The sequence below is a fragment of the Dromiciops gliroides genome, chromosome 5 (assembly GCF_019393635.1).
Source record: "Dromiciops gliroides isolate mDroGli1 chromosome 5, mDroGli1.pri, whole genome shotgun sequence".
Lineage (NCBI taxonomy): Eukaryota > Metazoa > Chordata > Mammalia > Microbiotheria > Microbiotheriidae > Dromiciops > Dromiciops gliroides.
Genome location: NC_057865.1, coordinates 219,158,018 through 219,174,658, shown reverse-complemented (window position 1 = coordinate 219,174,658; position 16,641 = coordinate 219,158,018). Strand labels below are relative to the sequence as shown.

General features: G+C 43.9%; 1 pseudogene; it reads right to left on the bottom strand.

Annotated features, from left to right (window-relative positions):
* Nucleotides 1-308: 308 nt before the first annotated feature.
* On the bottom strand, nucleotides 309-16,355 carry LOC122728951 (annotated as a pseudogene).
* Nucleotides 16,356-16,641: the final 286 nt, after the last annotated feature.

Below are 16,641 nucleotides of genomic sequence, written 5' to 3'. Positions count from 1 at the left end.
AATTTACTCCCTGAAAAATGAAATGACCTTGCCAAAAGTCACCCACTTAGTAAGTGTCAGAGATAATTTTATTTATTTTTCTTTCTTTAAAAAAAAAAAAAAAACAGGGGCAGCTAGGTAGCACAGTGGATAAAGCACCTGCCCTGGATTCAGGAGGACCTGAGTTCAAATCCAGCCTCAGACACTTGACGTTTACTAGCTGTGTGACCCTGGGCAAGTCACTTAACCCCAATTGCCTCACCAAAAAAAAAACAAAAACAAAAACAAAAAACCACATTTTAATACAGGTGTAACATTGAATGATTCCTTCACTTCAGCTCCTTCACAGCCAAACCAGGAAGCAAGGACTGTCTAAGTTTCTCTGCCTTCTCTTTGTCTGTGATGACCAAGGTGTACAGGTATCTGCTGCAGCGAACCTTAAATTTCACATTGTCCTTGTTTTTCTTAATCTTGACAGATTTGGCATCCTTTCACCTGGCTGTGAGCAAGAAGTCTTTTATTTTCTCGATTTTTCGGGGCAGCGGCAGCAGGACAAGGGAGCACCCGAGAGAGACTGAGCCTGCAAGAGAGGAGGGGAACATGGCCTTATTTATTTTTCAATATTTAGAATTTTAGTTTCACAAATTACATGTAAAATACCAATTTTGACATCCATTTTTTAAAACTTTGTGTTCCAAATTCTCTTCAGAGACAATTTTTAAACTCCAGCCCTGGGACTTTAGATACTCGTACCTAGTAAATTCACCAGTCTGCTTTCAATTCTCTTCAGCAGCAACCCCAGGAGAAGAGGGAACTGCTGGGTGCCCACTGAGCTTGTTTCTGTTTCTCTTCCTCCTTTTGCCAAGAGCTCACATTTATATGGCCCTTTAAGCTTTTACAAATCACGTCCTTTACAATAATACTACAAAGCAGATCACACAAGGGTGGGGGGTGGGTTGCAGATTAGGAAACTGAGGCACAAAGTGGATAAAGTGACCTCACCCAGCTAGTAAATGACAGAGTTGACATTCGAAGCCAAGCATCCTGCTTCCAAATCCTTCCTACTGTACCATGGTGCTCCTCTGAAAGGCCTCAGCTTCTCCCTTTCCAAAGAGGAAGATGAAGTCTCCATACTCTCTTACACCATGGGTCCAGAACCCAATGACAAGTTGGGGATTTTTTTTTTTAAATCAGGTTAAGCTTGTTGAGCATGAAGCTTTAGGGGAATGGCTAAAGATAGTTATTACTGAACCTTTACACACTAAGACCAAAGTGCCACTTATGGTGTGAGCATAGGCTAGGAATAGGGACTGGAGTAGGAGAGCAAATGATCAAGGGAGATAACATATGTGGCATGCATTGGCAACCATAGACTGCTAGAACAATGTCAGCTATCATCATTATAAATATTGTTCTTATTTCACTGGTTTAGAGAATATTCATAAAGAGAATAATAGAAAATATTCATAAAGAGCTTTGAAAACCTTAAAGAACTTCTTGTTGTTATTATTGTTTGGTCTTTTCAGTCATGTCCGACTCTTTGTGACCCCACTTGGGGTTTTCTTGGCAGAGATACTGGAGTGGTTTGCCATTTCCTTCTCTAGCTCATTTAATAGATGAAGAAACTGAGGCAAACAGGATTAACTGACTTGGCCAGGGTCAAACAGATAGTGTCTGAGGATGAATTTGAACTCAGGTCTTCCTGACTCCAGGCTGGCACTGAACCACCTTATGAACTATATGAATGCTATTATTATTATTACTATTAATATTATTATTTCATTGGTTTAAGGAACTCCCAGGTGAGGAAATCCCTCTACTAATACAGATTGGCATCTTCTCTGTTACTCAGAGCACTCACCACCTAGAACACTGAGAGGTGGAATGATTTGCTCAGTGTCACAGTCATTAAGTTCCCTGGGGCAGAACTTGAATGCAGCTCTTCCCGTCTTTCAAGGCAGTCACTCAATGCATGACATCATCCCATCTCACATGACATGAGGGCTGTTCAGCCTGGACTAAAGTGTCTTCTCCCACCAGCCCTATCAAGGGCTTTCAGGCCCATTCTGCACCCTTTGCCCACTGCACAAACATCACCCCAGCTCCACCGCGCAGACCTGCCCTGCTTCCTCCTGTCACAGCAGCAGGCCTCATGAGGGCTTAGAACTGAAAGGGACCTTCAAGGCCAGCCAGGTCAGCCTCCTTATTTTCCAAATGGACAAATCACAATAGCTCACACTTAACGGTCTCATCATTGTCCCATTTGATTCTTATAACAATACAGGGAGGTCGGTGCTAGTGCTTTCATTCCCATTTTACATATGAGGAAACAGGCTGTGAAAGGCAAGTACCCAGGGTCATGAGGCTAATAAGTGTCTCAGGTGGGATCCAAGACCAGGTCTTCCTGTTTCCAAGTCCAGCATTCTGTCCACTATGCCAAACTGCTTCTAAAACTCAGGCCTAAAAGAACTAGAAATCGAGGGGATGCCCACCAACTAGGAAATGGCTGAACAAGGTGTAGTATATATGAATGTAATGGAATACTATCGTGCTATAAGAAAAGAGAAGCAGGCAGATTTCAGAGAAACCTGGACTTACATGAACTGATGCCGACTGAAGTAGGCAGAACCAGGAGAACATTGTCCAGACTCCCAACAGCATTGTATGATGATCAACTGTGATAGATTTAGATCTTCTCAGCCATACAATAATCCAAGACAATTCCAAAGGACTCATGATGTAAAATGCTCTCCACATTCAGAGAGAACTATAGAGTGTGAATGCAGATTGAAGCATGTTATTTTCACTTGGTTTGTTTTTGGTTTTGTTTTTCTTTCTTGTGTTTTTTCCCTTTTGTTCTGACTAATGTGGAAATAGGTTTAACATGATTGTACATATATTAAAAAAAAAAAAAAACTTCAGGCCTAGTTATGTGATTTACCCAAGATCACATAGCATGCAAATAGCAGTGACTGTTTTGTAAAAAGCTAGGAAGGAAGACAGTTTGTAGGATGTTTATTAGATTGCATTCTCCTTGAGGACAGGGACCATGCCTTTTGTAAAGCCTGTGTATAGTAAATACTTAATATATGTTTATGTAAGGCTAGCAGGAAGGAGGAAAGGAAGGAGAGGAAGGAAAGAAGGAAGGAAGGAAGCAAGGAAGAAGGGAGGGAGGGAGAGAGGGAGGGAGGAAGAAAAGGAAGGAAGAAAAAAGAGGAAGAAAGGAGGGAAGAAGGGAAGGAAGGAAAGAGAAGAGAGAAGGAGGGAGTTCTCCCCTCCCCCCAACTTTCCCCTGCCCTGGGGATCTAGACTTGATCTATAAACCACACTGCCATCTCCATTTTCACACACCCCACACTCTCCAGGAGAAAGTCTGCACATTTAGGACTTGGGGAGGAGCCTGGGGCTGAGGATTATATCTTCCCTCTGTGGTTTTAATCAAAACTCTTATCACCCTAGCTCACAAGATTCTCTTTCCTTCAGTGCAGCCCCTCAAGCACTTTGTAAATCTGCTAGAACTGAAATGACCCTTAAGTGAACATTTAGTTTCAGGAGTATGCTAGTGAAAATTTAACAACTGGCTTTGGGGGCAGGGTGTGGGAATGTATACAGGATTCACTTTAAATTTAATCTGCATTATGACAATTTCTTCAATCACTTTCTTGAGTCTAGATAATCAGCAAAACAATTAACCAAGACCAAACTTGTATCATTTGCCAATTCTGAGATGTATATAAATGCTCTTACTGAAAATTTAACAATCAGCTCTTGCTACCCCTTAGAACTGGCTCCAGCACAACCCTATGATTGGTTCAAACCCCTCATTTTATAGAAGAGGAAACTGGGAACCAAAATGGGAAAGGGATTTGCCAAGATCACAAAGCAAGTCAATAACAAAGGTAAAACTTGAACCCAGATTTCTGGACTACAAATCTAATACTGACTCTTGCTTCATGTGTGTGCCTTTCCCTCACCCATCCCAATTCCAACTCCCCTTTATGTGTTGTCTTAACACAATGCTTAATTGTGTTGTTCTTGCTTGTCCTTCATTCTCGAAGAAGACCATGACATTGGAGTGATGTCATGACTTGCAGTGAATTGGATTTCAGTGAGAGAGGGCTGTACAAGGTCACCAGTCTCACTCTCTCCTCCAGAGCCACCTGGGTCCAGTGGCAAGATATACATCAGGATGACTGGAGATGGCCCTGTATATTTAAGGCAATTGGGGTTAAATGACTTACCAAGGATGGCACAGCTAGTGAGTGTCTGTAGTGAGATTTGAACCCAGGTCCTCCCAACTTTAGGACCAGTGCTCTACCCACTATAATACCACCTAGCTGCCCCACAATACTTAGCACATGCATAGTAAGTGCTTGGTAAATGCTTTATCTGTCTGTCTGTCTGTCTACATCAATACTGTTGGGCACATCCACACATTGCCCCTTCTTTCCCCCCATTTCCCCCCCCCCTTAAATCCTGCTCTCAGACTTTCTACTCAAGTCAAGCCAGGAAAACTTGCTCCCCTTTACTCTGACCATGAATACCTGTCCCCTCTCCCACCTGCCTGGGTTGCTCTCCCAGGTTTCTAATTCTTTTTATTTTTATTTTATTTATTTATTTATTTTTTTGGTGAGGCAATTGGGTTTAAGTGACTTGCCCAAGGTCACACAGCTAGTAAGTGTCTGAGTTCGGAATTGAACTCAGGTACTCCTGAATCCAGGGCCGGTGCTCTATCCACTGCACCATCTAGCTGCCCCCCAGGTTTCTAATTCTTAACCCTTTCTTCTCCCTTTCTCAGCCTTGCTTCATAATCCTTCCCACTCCCGGGATTCTCCTGAGGCCTATAGGTGGCAAAGTGGATAGAAAGCCAAGCCCTGAGACAGGAAGACCTGAGTTCAAATTTGGTCTCAGATACTTACTAGCTATGTGACCCTGAGCAAGCCACTTAACTTGGTTGCCTCAGTTTTCCCAGATGTAAAAGGGAGATAAGTAATCGAAACGACCTCCCAGAGTTGTGAGGACCAAATGAGATATTTATAGTGCTTAGCACAGTGCCTAGCAAATAGTAGGTGTTTAATAAATGCATCCCATGGGTATACAGCATGGCATAGTGGAAAGGGTCCTGTATGTAGAATAATAAGCACACTACCCATGTGACCTTGGACAAGTCACATTTGTAAGAAAAGGAGGTTGGGTAGATGTCCTTTCTGGCTCTAAATCTATGGTCCTATTTGAAATGGTTTGGGTCAGGCCACCTAATGTCTCTAGGACTCTGTTTCTTCATCTGTAAAATGGAAGGGGGTGAACTAGACGAGCCCTAAGGCTCCTTTTAGGTCTAAATCTAGAGTCCTATATTCTTATGCCCTTTGCAAAGTCTCCCCCTCCGACTCTACCAGACTATATTCCTTGTCTTTCAGTGTCTGTGTCCTGGGCCTATGCCCATTCCCTGCCGCCAAATAAAGCTGGAGTCTCTTCCCTCTAAACCTCTCTCCAGTCAGTGTCCAGGATTGGACTTGCAGTACCAAAAGGTTTGGGACAGATGGGGTGATCCACAGGCTGACTGGCCCTGGGAGAGGTGTTTCTCCCTCTGTGCTGGGGAGAACCTTCTGAGTAGCATTACCTCAGATTCCTTATCTTCCTCCACTCTAGAGCCAGCCTTCCCAGCTATTTCCACAGACTGCCCACAGGGAGAAAGATGGGATATGCCCAGGGGCCAGTTCACTATCCACTGGAGAGAGCACTTCATTTGACCACCAGTCTGGTCCTTGAAGGGAGAAATCCCTGTGACAAAGGGGCCCACACTCTTGGCACCACCAAAACCAACCGTTATCCAACCCACTGATGGACAGGTAAACTCCAGAACCAGGGCAAGGCCAGTGCCCCCCACTTCAACTCCAGACCACCAGCCCAGACCCTGAAGAAGGAGCCAGTCATCCCCATCGACTGCAAACCAGCCACCAAGAAGATATCCCAAGGGAAGGATAGGAGTCACACCAGATGAGTGAAACTACTGCTACCAGCTACCAGCTACCACCTCCCCTCTGACCCTGATGGACCCACCCAGTACTCTGAACCAGAGAGTGCTGGGAGAGCAGAGCCCCCACCTACCTAGACAACCAGGACTGCTCTCTAGCATTCCTTGTGCCTTCGACCACTACTGAGGGGAGCAATCCCCACCTTGCTCTTTACTGTGAAAACCAACCACCAAGCAGCTGCCACCAACAGATAGGTAAGCCAGAGAGCCCTGGGAATACCAGCGCCCCCTAGACCACTGACCTTTTAGCCCAGCAGCTGCAGCCATTGGTCTTCCCATCAAATGACCTCTTTGGGGATGGGATCTGGAAACTGCTTCTGTGCATCCTCCACAACCACAGCTCCTGAAGACCCAGAAAGGAAAGTGCTGACAACCAAGTCCTCTGCACTGTACATATATGACTTTATCAGTGGACAAATTTTTTTATTTATTCTTTTTTTTTTTTTTTGGTGCAGGGCAATGAGGGTTAAGTGACTTGCCCAGGGTCACACAGCTAGTAAGTGTCAAGTGTCTGAGGCCAGATTTGAACTCAGGTCTTCCTGAATCCAGGGCTGGTTCTTTATCCACTGTGCCACCTAGCTGACCCTCAGTGGACAAAATTTTAAAAGATACTTGACCATCTGCTGTGCTTACTACCTGCTAGGGACCATGGGATTTTTCCATCTAGCTGTACAGCTGAGACTCCTTTATGTCTTGTCTATCCTGTAAGAATGTGAATTCTTATTACTTTTATACCCAGTGCTTAGCATTGTTCTTTGCACATAGTAAGCACTTAATAAATGCTTTTTTCATTATTTCATTTAGTTATTCATTCATTCAATTGGAGTCTTAGGAACTGGGTTCCAATCCCACTACTAATTTATATAATCAGGCCTTCCTTAGACAAGGTACTTCCTCTCTTTCTAAATCTCAGTTTCTCCTATATAAAATGAAAGGGTTGAAGTAGATAACTTCTAAGTTCTCTTAAAAGCTCTTAGATGGAAGAGGGGGAAATAGAGAGTCATAAATGTACCTGCCTATAATTTGCTTTCTGATTGCAGAAGGGTCTCCCATGGATAGAAATGGGTTGGATAATCTCTACCTGAGGCCTTACAAATTCCTCTGGGTTTGTGAGAGTCCTGAGCAAGACTGCTCCTCTTCAGACACCTTTGAATGATGTCACTTAAGGACTGGCTGGGTGGAGATCAGGGAGTGTTTGGCCTCTGGTATCCATTGCTTCTTTTGCTGCCCATTATCACCGCACCCCTAGTAACACCTTATCCCTCTCCTCCTAAACCTGGTAAAGTGGTGCACTGGGAACTTCATTCAGTTGCTATGGTAACATCACTCTGATACTCATGCATGTATAGTAGTCCTCCTCCCCTTGCCCCTTTATGATTGGAAATGCCTACACAGAAGAAGCCCAACAATGAAGGTTCTCAGATTGAATCAATAAACATTTACTCATGGCATGCTGCTTTCGAGATCATGGATTTACAAAAGAGGAAAAGAAATAAGTCAGTGGTTCCAATCAGGATTCGTGCATTTGCAGGTGCATTAAGGCAAGAGAACATCAGTCCTCTCTCTGCCTATGTTTTTGAGCTCTCTTTTGGCCCAGCCCCACCCCTACCCTTTCAGCTTTCCTGAGCAAATAGGTCAGCCTTTGAAAAGGGAAAGCGATTCTCCTCATCTCTATCTGCACATTGAATCACACAACAAACAGCTTGGGTTTTGTTGGCCAACGAGGTTTTGTCAAATTTTAAATAGCTTAGAAATGACGGTAATAGTTTAGGAAAAGAATAGTTTCTCAATCCCCACTGTCAATCAGTCAGCCTAAGGAAGGGCCGTTGAAGCAGGAAGTCAATGGATTGACTAGCAGGGAAACTCAACTGTAGGAAAGGGGGGAAATAAGGTCACTTTCTTACCTTCCTAGCTCATGCCTGGTCATCACAGTGGATCACATTTGCACAACCCCTCACCTACTCCATCAGTTCCAATGAGTATACCATAGACATACCACAGTGGATCCTTCTTCCCACAACCCTTTTTCACCTCAGAGTCAAGTATAGACCCCTTAAATGCCTGGAATGAGGGAAAAATTGCCCAGGAAGTAATCTGTCCCCTCCCTTCCCCCCAAGACTTCCAAATACAATGTTCCTGTGGGTGGGGCCAAAAGACAGGTTACACCATACTTACCCCACCCAGTGCTCACTGTTCCATTACCCTGTATCCCCTCAGCATTTCCGTCTATATTTCACTGTGTTCATTCCTATTCATTTATTTACATGCTGTTTGTAAATATTCATACAAAGCTTGGCTTCTCTCATTACTGTCATTATCTTGGGGATTCCCCAACATTTACTAAACCCAGTGAGCTGGGGGATTAACTTGACAGAAAAAAAACGCAGTCCCTGCCCTCCAGGAGCACCTCGTCAGGATCTGGTATCTATACTCAATCCCTCCTGCCTTGCAACTCCCTTTGGATAACTCAGCTGCTCAGCAGCAACCATGTTGTCAATGAAGTTCACGGCTTTGAGCCAATTTCTCCCTAAATTTTAGTTACTCTCTGTTTGTCATGTCAGGGAAGCCTGGATTAAAGAGACTTTAATCCTATTCTGGTCCAAAAGGCATAGGGCTGGGTCAGGTCAAAAGACCTGAATTTGAATCTTGACTTTGCTCTTTTATTGGCAGAGCTGCAGTAAGGCCCTCCCCCAACCCCTCCCCTTTTTCTAGACTAGAGACTAAGGGCATTGGACTGGACCTCAAAGTTTTCATCCTACTCTAAAATCTGCTTTCTGAATGGCAGGCACTGAGGAGTAATAGCTTTGGGAAGAGGTTAGCTAGATGAGTCAACTCTGCCCTCTTTTCTCTCCCTCTTGAAATTACTTTGTATTAATTGCCTATAAATACTTTGAATTTACCTATCAGTAACATATTCTATTTCTCCCAGCTGAATGTTACCTCCCTGAGGGCAAGGACTGTATCATATTTCATCTTTGGAATAATGTATAAATACTTGCACACAGTAGGTGCTTTATAAGGATTTGCTGAATTAAATTTTCTAGTATTTAACTGTAAATACTGTAGTAATGAAATCTGGCCATCAGGGGACCAGGGGACTCATGTACTGAAATTGTCTCTATGTCACTGACTGGCCAGACAGTTTGGCATAGAGAAAGGAACACTCATTTGAGAGCCTAGTATTTGAATCTGGGCTCCAGCTGTATAACTGTGGGCAAGACACTTAGTTTCTCTGAGCCTCAGTTTATTCATCCATAGAATGGGGATTAAAAACTCTAGCTCTGCAAATCTCACAGGGTTGTTTGTGAGTTACCAGGTACTTTGTAAAGTGTTATCTAACTGTAAATTATTATTATTGTCCCATGAATGCAAAGGTAAAGCTCTGACAGGCATCTCCTACCCCACAAATCATACACATTTGCCTTTGGCATGGGCTGAATGCCCCTGAGGAAAAGAAAACTAACCCTAGGTATCATATTTCCTGTCTTCTTGATGGGTGGGGAAATTTCTGAACTACTCCAACATCTTCCTAAAATGTATGTATAGAATGATTTTATATATATAGACACAGACACAGACATATATACATATACATATACATATACATATACATATACATATACATATACATATATATATTTGTGTCTAATGGTAGCCATCTGTAAGGCAGGGTGGTAGGGAGAAGAAAAAAGGGGAAAAAAGAAATTCACATGATAACTTTATTATATATTTAAAAGGAATAGCAAGATGTACATAATAGTTTGTGTACAATTATCTTTTTTATTCCACTATGTTATGGAAATTCTTGTTTTATTTCATCAATTAAAATTAAAATAAATAAATTTCAATGTGGAGTGAAGGGAGAGAATTTGGAACTAAAATTTTTTAAATGAATAAAAAAACAATATTTTCTTTTTCTCCAATTACATATAAAAAGCATTTTTAAAAAATTTTTGCGGGGCAATGAGGGTTAAGTGACTTGCCCAGGGTCACACAGCTAGTGTCACATGTCTGAGGCTGGATTTGAATTCAGGTCCTCCTGAATCCAAGGCCAGTGCTTTATCCACTGTGCCACCTAGCTGCCCTAAAAAGCAATTTTTAAATTATGAATTCCAAATTCTAGCTCCCCTTCCCTGAGATAGTAAGCAATCATATAAAACACATAAGAAAATTTAAAAGAAAACTAACCCTAGGGGCTTTCAAGTTAGGGCAAAAATATCTCAGGACCTATCTGATCAAGGTTGGGGAGATGGAGTACAGGGGAGACATTCCTGAATTCAGGAATAGATTCACTCAACCACATGCCATCTCCCATTCCTGCCTCAGAAAGTATAAAATTCCTTCTTCCCCAACCCAAACCCCACCATAGGACAGCCTTCTCATTCTTCAAGCAGATTCTATAATTCTGCCTCCTCCAAGAAGCCTACCTAGACTCATCAGAAGGAAAGTGACCTCACCTTGACCAAACATTAAACCTTTATATGTTATCTAAGAGGATCATAGTATTCAGAGCTAGAAGGGACCTTAGCAAATCCATCAATCCACAAGCATTTATTAAATACCTCTGAATGAAAACAACAAACATGGACTTGGACCGACTTCAAAAAGATCATGGAGGATAGCAGGGGCTGGCGTGCTGTGGTCCATGGAGTCACGAAGAGTCAGACACGCCTAAACAACAACAACAAATAATCCAGGAATAGTGATAGAACCTGGAGATAAAAACACAAACAGTAAAACAGCTCCTGTCCTTAAGGTGCTAGCTAGCCACCTGGGATGGGAAGGGAGGCATAGACATATATATACAGGTGGGTAGAAAATATTTTCAAAATAGATACCAAGGGGGGCAGCTAGCTGGTGCAGTGAATAAAGCACTGGTCCTGGATTCAGGAGTACCTGAGTTCAAATCCAGCCTCAGACACTTGACACTTGCTAGCTGTGTGACCCTGGGCAAGTCACTTTACCCTCATTGCCCTGCAAAAAAAACAAAAAACAAAAAAAACAAAAATAGATACCAAGAGGGGGCAGCAAGGTGGCAGTGGATAAAGCACGGGTCCTGGATTCAGGAGGACCTGAATTCAAATCCAGCCTCAAGATATTTGACACTTACTAGCTGTGTGACCCTGGGCAAGTCACTTAACCTTCATTTCCCAGCCCCCCCCAAAAAAAATAGATACCAAGAAATTCAAGGAGGGAAGGAATCAATAGCTGGGAGGATCAAGAAAGGTTTCCCATTAAAGGTGATGGTTGAGTTGAGTCTTAAATGAAACTGGCATTCTAAGAGGCAAAGGAAAGGAAGAAGTGCTTTCTAGGCATAGGGAGAGAGGAAATGCATGAGCATGGAGAAGAGGGATAGACTATCATGTTGGAAGACCAGAGAGAAGGTCAGTTTGGATGTTCTGTAGTAGGTGTGAAATGGGAGAAATGTGCAATTTAACTAGAACAGTAGGCTGGGACCAGGTGGCAAAGGGCTTACATGACAGGAGAATTTATATGAAGCCCTGGGTTTGTCAGCCTTGATAAGGAAATGAAACACAAATTGTCTCCGTAGTATTCAAGTAAAATCCCAAAGTTCAGCAGTTGGTGGCATCTTTTGAACTTGGCTTTCTGGGACTGTGTGTTTTGGAGAATTGCGGGGTGGGGGGATTCAGAAGAAGAGAGCTAATTCTCTATCTTGGTACACCTAGTCAGGGAGTGTAAAACATCCAGTCTCCAGATGCCGACTCCCCTGACACAATTTTTCTGAAATGCCAATGTTGAGCCCAGAGGTTGGAGTTTTGAGGTGCCCAAGAGACTGCTGAGAGCTGACAGTGCTGACTGCTGAGCTAATTCAAGCACACTGAGACATCTCCCTCCCAGATTTCCTTACTGGGCAAGAAAGTAACTCTCCATTAGCTGCCCAGTTCATCAGAGTTCTCTCTCCTTTCCCATGGTGGGGAGTATTTAAAAATGAGGAGAATCAGATTCTGCCTCTGCAGCCAGAAACATGAATCACCGACTTCTTCCTTTACAACAAGCAACTCCCAATCCACCCCCATTGTCCTTTCACTGTTGTCATTTTATCCCTTTATAAAGAAAATCCAGCAGCCACTAAATCCCCTGGTGCAGAGAGAGATTAAGGTCACTATCTCCTAATGACTCAAGATGAGATTCAATCCCAGAGTTGACTCCACCATGATAATTCTAAAGGGACCCGGGGCTTAGCAGAAGCCACTTGCTGCCCACATTTTCCTCCATGTGGCACAGTTCAAAAGGACTTTGGTCCCCATAGAGGAAGCTAAAAAGGCTGCAGTTTAAACCAGGGTGAAGGAAGGAGTCTGAGTCAGGAAGAACCAGAACCCAGAGGGCTTTCCACCCAAACCCTAGAGGAAAATGGTTATCTGAAGCAAATGCAGGTAAATTCTATCAGTGGAACCTTAGCGAAGACGGAAACTGAGTTCAGGTAGAAGGCAGGGTGTAGGGTCTTCTCCTAGCTGGCTACTGCCTATTCTATGTTCCTACATCTAGCTTTAAAGAGAGCTAGCTTTTGGAAATAGATGATTCAAGACTCCTAGAATGGCTCTTGGATCTCAGGACAGAAGCTATAGTGCTGCCCCCCCACCCCATGTTGATGGCAGACTTGTGGCAAGGCATGTGACCTGTATTATTGGGGAGACCCTAAAGGGACCATGATCTCCATGTCTCCAAATCTCTGAAAGATAATCATGTATAAGAGGGATTTAATTTGTTCTGCTTGACCCCCACAGGTCAAAACCAAGAGCACTATGAGCTTGAAGGTAGATAAGAGAGGGATTTAAGGGAAAGTCTTCTAACAATTATGGCTATCTAGAAGGAAGTATCTTAGGAGGCAACCAGCTCCCCTTTGTTGGAGATACTCAAGTGGAGGCTAGATGACCCACCAAGGGTGATGTCATGGAGAATCCTATTCAGCTCTAGGTCAGGGCACCCTTGATGACTGAGGAGAGTCTGGGAATCAGTGGCTCAAAATTTGGTGGTCTTTCAACTACAACTCACTGTGCATATGCCACATAATGTCTCCACATCCTCTACAAGTCCATTGGCATCTGTGCCTAGAGATTGGCACTTGATGAAAGCTTTGTTCAGACTGCCTCTTACCTCTGGGATACAGAGATATATAAGCTCCTTAGCTTGGCATTTTGTAAGGAATACATTAGCCAAATGAAGAAGCCCAGGGGGAGCTGAGTCACTCTCTTAGAATAGTAGTAGTAGTAGTTGTTGTTGTTGTTTTTCAGCCATATCAGACTCTTCATGACCCTATTTGGAGTTTTCTTGGCAAAGATACCCAAGTGGTTTGCCATTTCCTTCTCCAGCTCATTTTACAGATGAAGAAACTGAAGCAAACAGGGTGAAGAGACTTGCCCAGGGTCACACAGCTAGTAAGTATCTGAGTCCAGATTTGAACTCAGGTCTTTCTGTCTCCAGACCTGGCACTCTATCCATTACACCACCTAACTGCCTCCTGTTAGAATAAGACCAGCAGTAATGGACCAAAGCCCCTTTTACTGTACGTGGGAAGTTTGGGTATTGATGAGCTACCAACTCCCCATGCCCCCTTTTGAGCATGAATCGGCACCAGTCTCCAGGTCTAGGCTCCTGGCTCTGTTGACCCTATGCATGGTCCTGTCAGATCCAGATAAAGAACCCCATCACCCCAGACTTTACTGGTTTGGTAAGAAAGTGCCACATTCCCTCCAGAGCCCCAGCCGGGTGCCCAGTGGACCTGACCAGTTTCCACTATCTTCCCTGACTGCCTTTCACATTGTAAGAATTTTCCCCTAGTAAAGCAAAGACCTTTATCATGTTCTTGTGAGCTTCATGTTTCCCTGTATCTGATCATGATACTCCACAGCTTCCTAAGTCTCTATTAAGACATATTTAAAGGGGGCAGCTAGATGGCACAGTGGTTAAAGCACTGGCCCTGGATTCAGGAGTACCTCAGTTCAAATCCAGCCTCAGACACCTAACACTTACTAGCTGTGTGACCCTGGGCAAGTCACTTGACCCCCATTGCCCCGCAAAAAAAAAAAAAAAGACATATTTAAAGCCCTTCATGGTATGTGGCTAGCCTCCATGTCCGAGGTTACTACACCTTCATTATTCCCTTTCATGCTCTCTGTCTCCCAGCCAAACGAGCATCTTTACCTTCCCCCCAACTCAGAACTGCAGCTCCTACCTCTGGGATTTTGCATCAGTCATGTCCCTTGATTGGAATGCAACCTCCCTCTTACAATCCCTAGCTTCCTGCCAGGCTCGGTTCACATTCCATTTCCTATACAAGAAGCCTGTCCTGTCTCCTCAGTTTTGTATTCTTTCCCCCTTCCTCAAAGTATCGTGTATGTATTAATTTTGTTTCTATGTGGTGCCCCCCAGTAGATTGCAGGCTTCTTGAAGGCAGGGGTTGTTTTCATTTGGTCTTTGTATCTCCAAGCCCCAGAACAGTATCTTGCATGTTGTAGGTGCTTAGTAAATAGTTATTGGATAGGAGGAGGAGAAGGAGGAGGAGAGGAGAAGGAGAGGAGAAGGAAAGGAGAAGAAGGAGAGGGAGAGGAGGAGGAGGAAGAGAGGAGGAGGAAAAGGAAAGGAGGGGAAGAGCAGGAGGAGGAAAATAGAAAGAAGAGGAGGAGAGGGAGAGGAGAAGGAAGAGAAGGAAAAGAGGATAGGAGGAGGAGGAGAGGGAGAGGAGAAAGAGGAACAGAAAAGGAAGAGAGAAGGAGAAAATAGAAAGGAGAAGTGGAAAGGGAAGAGAAGGAGAGGAGGAAGAGAAAAGGAGGAGGAGAAGGAGAAGAGGACAAATAGCAAAGCATAGAGCATGGAGATGGACAGTCCTGAGACACTCACATGTGCAGAGCCCTGTTTTAGGTTAGGGAAGTGGGTCACAGTGAGCTTTCCAGAGGAAGAGATTTGGTCTTTGCCTTTGGGGAGCTTCCATTTCGATGAGGGAGATGAGGCACACACCCAGGACAGATGTATGCATAGGTTCATGTCTAAGCAAGTACATCTGTATGGGAGTATATGCAGAAGTCTTTGGAGGATGAGGAGGGATTCCTTAATACTGTCTGTCCCAAATAACCATGGACCAAGAAAGGCTTCCTAGAGAAGGGAAGTGTGGAGTAGTTTGAATGGAAAAGAGGAACAAGACCAGGGTTAGAGAATATGAAGCAGTGGCTTGTGTAAAGGTTCCAGGGTGTGAGAAATTCAAATGAGGAGTAAAGGAGGTAGAGCTATAGGTGTGAGAGGTACTTAGAGCAGGGACACAGGTGTGAAGGGTTCAGGAGGTAAGGGCAGAGGTATGAGGGGTACAGGGGTTGGGGTACAGGCTTGAAGGGTACAGAGAGTAGGGACACAGGTGGGAGGGGTACAGAGTGGGGTACGCTGGTTTATCTATTTCTAAATGAGAATTCAGTGAGAGTTTTTGAGATTAGATAACAACACACAGCTGGTAACTAAATGAGGCTCTTCTTACCAAGCAGTGGGTCCTAAGCTTCCTTCAAAGTCCCACTCAGGCACCACATCTGATAGGAAGCCCACCTCCAAGTTGTTGACACCTTCTCTCCTCGAGTAATTTTGTATTTACTGAAGTGTATATGTATTCTATCTTCCAGTAGAGTGTAAGCTTCTTGAGGGCAGGAGCCCATCATTTGTATCCCCAGTGCCTTGCCACTATAGCTGCTACCCATCTACTATCAGAGATGATGGATTCAGGTTGCAGAATGAGGCAAATCTTTTTGGACAAGATTTGTAAATCTTGACGAATGAATGAGTGAGTGAGTGAATGAATGAATGTTCAGGGTAATCACTAGATTTCTGGGATAAGTGTTACTTTGAAAGATTAAGTAAGAGGAAGCAGAGAACAGTGGGAAATGAAGGTGGTGCAGCTGGGGATAGGGGCTCACAGTGTTGAATGATGCTCAGAAAGACTCACCAGAGGGGGCAACTAGGTGGCGCAGTGGATAAAGCACCAGCCCTGGATTCAGGAGGACCTGAGTTCAAATTTGACCTCAGACACTTGACACCTATTAGCAGCAAGTCACTTAACCCTCATTATACCACGAAAGAAAGACTCACCAGGGAGCAATGGAACCAGATCAGCGTTTGAATGAATTTGCCTACCTGACAACAAACACCCATCTTGCCCCCTCTCTCCTCTACAACTGCCCCAGGATGCAGGCTTCTTTTTGGTAAGCCCTTCCTTTCCTTTACCCTTCAAGGCTGCCCTTTGTTCCCTCTCAAAATGGACAGAAGGCTCAAAGGTGAAGTGTGCTACCCAGCTACTGGAAGAAGGGATGGACTCAGGGTGCAGGACAAATGCATTTTGGGACATGGCTAACGCAAGAATTCGCTTTGCTTGACCAAGCATATTTGTTTCAAAAGTTTTCTTTTTCTTTCTCTTTTTTTCTATTAGAGGGTAAGATAGGAGGAAGAAAAATGGGGTTTTTGTTGATTGAAAATGTAATTTTTTAAACAGACAGCCAGAGGGGTTTGGGTGTTCCCTGGGTGATTGGCCCCAGGACTCTCAAAAGCCTGGGGGACACATAAGGTCCTTCACTGGTCTAGGGAAAACAATACTACAAAGTGCTAAAGAGATAAAGGGTGGGTATTAGATATGA